The 5,016-nt window shown below is 31.5% G+C and overlaps 1 long non-coding RNA gene across 1 annotated transcript; it reads right to left on the bottom strand.

Annotated features, from left to right (window-relative positions):
* Positions 1-715: 715 nt before the first annotated feature.
* Positions 716-1,720, bottom strand: LOC141672875 (uncharacterized). The gene is made up of 2 exons (XR_012555722.1): positions 1,526-1,720; positions 716-997 (listed from the first exon to the last, which is right to left on the bottom strand). It is a non-coding gene; the product is annotated as an uncharacterized LOC141672875 (long non-coding RNA).
* Positions 1,721-5,016: the final 3,296 nt, after the last annotated feature.

The following is a 5,016-nucleotide window of genomic DNA, read 5'->3' on the forward strand; positions in this document are numbered from 1 at the left end:
GATTGCTTGTTTTAATGAAATTAATTTGCATTCAAAGAAAATAAAAGACAAGGGCTGCTTAATAAAAAAAGCAATGAAGTCCAAATACAACATGTTAACATGTAAAGCAGTCGAAATTCAACATTGAAAATTGTCAAAAACTTTTAATAATACCTTTGTCCCTGATTATATTTTCATTTTGATTTTCCAACTAGTTAAATTAAATAACTTTTGACTTACCTGATTATATATTCATTTTAATTTTTTAGAAGTTAAATTGATCAATTTTTGATTTAGTTATTATCCCAATTTATCTTATTTTGACAATTTGGGGTCAAATTAACCTAACGTTGATAATAAATTTAATATTAACCGTTTCATTATTTTAAAAAAGTGAAATGTAAATATTAAAGTAGATTATATGTAATTTTGAATGATATAATTTTTAGTGTATGAAATTTTCGGTTAAAGTTAGATGAATTTGACCACTAAAAATCAAAGATGATAAATAAATTAGGAGGGAGTATTAAAATTTACCGATTAAATTTTCATATTGTGATGTTTTTTTCTAAGCACTTATGAATTTTTATAATATTCAATAGTGCATTAAATAATTTACAAAATTAAATTTTCATACTGTGATGTTTTGGGTGTGTTGATCGTAATAATTTGACTATTGATGTTTGTTTTACTGATTTTTTCTACTTCTCTTTTTTGTTATAATTCACTAAACATGTTTGATAAAATGTCTTAAATTGATTTTCTGTTTTAAATGTATAATCGACAGATGGAAAACTACCGTCACCACTGTTCGACTGTGTTCCGTTCACGTTCTGCAATTACAAAGCACTACAAGCGCGTACACAAAAATCTCTACAGAAGCCACTAACAAAAACTTACAATGATTGCAGTTCATGGTTCCCGAATCTGATTCGTTTCTTGCAGTCCATGTGGCGCTGAAGTATCAGTTTTGAACCGTAACTTTGTCAATCTTTTGTGGAAGCTTGATGTCTGCACTCTTGCATAATAAAAAAAAACTGTTATTATAAAAATGGCTCGAAGTCCCAAAATTCAGCAAACTCTGGTGCAAAGAGAGTTATGGGTGGTGATTTTCGTGCTACATGTGTTTGATTTTAAGTAGATGTCTCTCGAGTTAAGTCATTCATAGGAATTCCTTCCTTATTTTACATTTAAGTAGAGAAAAAGACTATGTCATCTATGTTCAGTGGTATCTCCCTCATTTCCTTAATCGTTTATACATTTGGACTCTTCCAGTATCCAGCCTAACATCAACCTGGGCTATCTGGCCTGGCCTTTGAGGTCAGCTCAATCCTATGTTTGCGGCACACATTAAACATTACGAAAAACAGGACGATTTCCCTTTCACTCATAGTATGGGAAATAAGTGGATCCTAAAGGTACTACGAATTGAATTGATTGAGGAATCACATTAAACCATATCAATTGTATTATAGATCGTTCTGCAACATATTTTGGCAAGAAAATGCGTAAAAGACAAGAAAGAGGGACACCAGCCGGAAAATACCTGTGAACGTTCCTTTTGATCGAGTGCTATTTCTATAAAAAAAATAATTTAGTAGGAAAATCTTGAATTGGCTTCAATCGAGATTGCCTCGAAATAACTTTGATCCTGACTCAGCATCACATATTAGTTTGGACATTCCTTAGATTTACTAGTGATTTGTACCTCAGTAGGCACAAGCAGCTCTCAGATCTCCAATTTCCCCTTTTCTAATTTTTTCCATGTTATTTGTCTGCGTTATTTATTGAATGGGCCTGTGAGTTAATGGGCCGGATCATCGGATATAAAGATCAAATTGACGTCTTATGGTTCTCATTTTTATTTCTGAGTTCAATAGGATTTGTTATATTAATATAATTGGAAATATGTTATTATTATGTTAATAAAACTGAAGCGTCAAAATTTTAATTTTGTTTTTAAAAATTAGTATTCACGATTTCATTTACTGTCGAGAGCAATTATATAGGGGTGATCACGCTGCGGGCGGTGCGGCTCAACCCGCACATGCGGTTTGATCAAACTTTCAAACTGCAAACCAAGCCATACACACAATTAGATAAATAATTAATGCAATAAAAAATTTTTCACATTAAAATAAATGTGAAAATAGTTCTAAACAATACATGCAATTAGATAAATAATTAATGCAATACTAGTTCTAAACCATAAATGCAATTAGATAAATAATTATTAAAATTTATAATATAATATTATATTATATTATTAAGATTATAAATTTTAAATATACAATTCTAATGCAAAGATAAAAATAATTAACATGGTTTAATGACTTACTATATATATTAAAAATATCGCATTTGTTGTAAGCCAGTTACGTTATCAAATCTCGAATGGGACATGATTGCATCGCTGGGGGCTTATCCATCAGCTAAAGGCCCTCTTTCTTGTTTTAATTTTGTTATTCTTTTAATAATACACATTCTTGGTTAAAATGTGTTTTTTACCTAATTTTGTTGTTGTTGCCTATATCTCATCTTGAAATGTTTTGAGTTATTTTTTTGATAATAATTTATGTCATGTATTGAAGGATCTGGAATCCTCGCATTAAAGTAGTGTGGAATAAAATAATGGTGAAAATTGTAATAATCCACCTTTCAAAACAAAAGTTTTCTTATACTCTACGTGTGCATCTTTACTTTCGGTTAGTATAACTAAAATATCCGAATATTGGATTACATCTAGATTTAATTGTGTGAACGTCAATTGTGATGTTATTGTTTTCAAGAAGACATCGAGGTATAGACTAGATTGCTCGAAAATCATCGAATTCATTTTTAATTTGAAAAATTTTAAGCGATCCGAATATAAAGCGGTTAAATTTTTTAAGACTTAATTGCAGAAAGATGGTCTCAGTTATAATTTTTTTGCACAAAAATGTCTGAAATATAATAATAGTCACCCGCATAACTTACGTATAGTTTTTTTACCACTCAATTACATTTCGTTAATTTTGATTAACGGACGTTAAATATTGAGAGGTAAACTTGGAAAAAAAATATAATGAGTTGTATGTGTATATTATTATGTCATACAGATGTAAACTTGAACACCAGATAACAAAATTGGGCATCCATGATTATGCAAATCAACTGAGTTGATCAGAAATCATGGCAAAATCGAGTGTCACACAAATTTTCAAAGTTTTTTGATTCCTTGCTGCCTTGTCTGACTTCTTCCGATGACAGTGATGATATGACACAGATGAATTTTAAGTATTAAGCTGATCCTTATTAGGAGATTAATATGTCAAATACAAGAGAGAAGGAGTTCAACTGAGCGAATTCTATGAGCTTGAGGAAAATAAATCTAAATTAGTTTTAAGAACTTATAGGGGTGTATTCAATTGGGATTTTGAATGATTTTTATGGATTTTAGAAATCATGGGGTATTCAATTTGGATTTTAAATAATCCTTCAAAATCTGAAGGTATTCAACAAGGATTGAAAAAAGTCTTTTAAAATCTGAGTGTATTCAATTTAGATTTTAAAAAGTCAATCAAAATTTGGTGGTATTCAATTTGAATTTTAAAAAATCCATCAAAATCTGATGGTATTCAACAGTCCATGGATTTTTTTTTATTTAAAAAAGTTGTGGATTTTGATGGATTTGCTAGTACATTTTTAATATCTTGAAATCTCTTCAAAATACATGAGATTTTAATGGATTTCTAAAAAACTCCACAAAATCTACAAGACTCTACAAGATTTTGGATAAACTCCATCAAAGTCCACGAAGAATTGAAATCAACGAAAATCTTTTAAAATCCATAAATTATTAACAATCCTTTAAAATCTGAAATGAATACACCCCATTTAGAAAAATAGAAGTTCAATGATGGAAGCTTATCATAGGTAAAGATAATTATTATTAAAAATTAAAACTTGCGAAATCCCTTTGCCAGGCCTTTCGATGCATTGGTGATAAAATCAGGTGGACATCGGATATCTTGATACTTGATAAGTGGCATTTTATACCACTTAGAACGTCTTAAAATGGCTTAAATTGGTGTCTTGAAATCAAGTATTTTGTGTATTTGATGCGTTTTTCTAGTGTTTATGCGTTTCAGGGTATTAGTTGCATTTCGGAGGAGGAATCATCAAGGATAAGCCTTGGCATGTGTTCACCATTGCGAGAGGAAAAGAACGGGCAGATTACGGCGAAGAAACGGAGCAAACCTGGAAATTTTCCAGTAGGGTCCTGCGCGCCCGCGCAGCAATGCTGAGCGGCCGCGCAGCAACCTTGCGCGCCCGCGCAGAAATGCTGAGCGGCCGCGCAGGGTCGGGGAAAATAATATATTGTTTTAGACTTCTACTTCTGTTTGGCTTCCAACTTCTATGTAATCTGAGTTTTATGGGACTATTATATAAGTATATTTGAGACGTTTTTCACAGAGAATTAAGAGGAGATTATGTTTTAGATTGTGTTTTGCAAGAAGCGAAGGAGATAAGGAAGAAGACCGATTTAGCACACAGCAACGAAGAGGAAGCATATATTCTTGTGATTCTTGTTTCGTTGTAACGTTGGATGCTAGTTTTCTTGCTTTGACTTATTTACTCTTGTGACGTACTCTGTTTTAATATAATTAGTTTAGTTGTTATTTTCTTGTGTTCGTTTATCATGATTTCATATGAACCCATGATGGCGATAAGTTCTATTATGGGCTAATCGTGATCGTGGGGTTGCAACGGATTTATTATGGAATTCTTTAGTTAATTTTTTAATACTTTAGTGTGTGATGATTGCATGATATCTAGTATTGGTTGTGCGTATTCGTCTTATGTGCGTCGCGAACATATAAGATAGGGTGTTAATCTCTTGTGAAGCGACAGTGGATCTTGAGATTTAGAATTTGCCATGCTAGCATAGGTTCATGTATGTTGTGCATGATTAGTGGGTAACTCTAACATTTTTATTTGCCCTATGTAATCAAAAGGAATAACTTGTGCTTAAATCGTTGTGTTGTCAATTTCTGT

The sequence above is a fragment of the Apium graveolens genome, chromosome 7 (genome assembly GCF_009905375.1).
Source record: "Apium graveolens cultivar Ventura chromosome 7, ASM990537v1, whole genome shotgun sequence".
NCBI lineage: Eukaryota > Viridiplantae > Streptophyta > Magnoliopsida > Apiales > Apiaceae > Apium > Apium graveolens.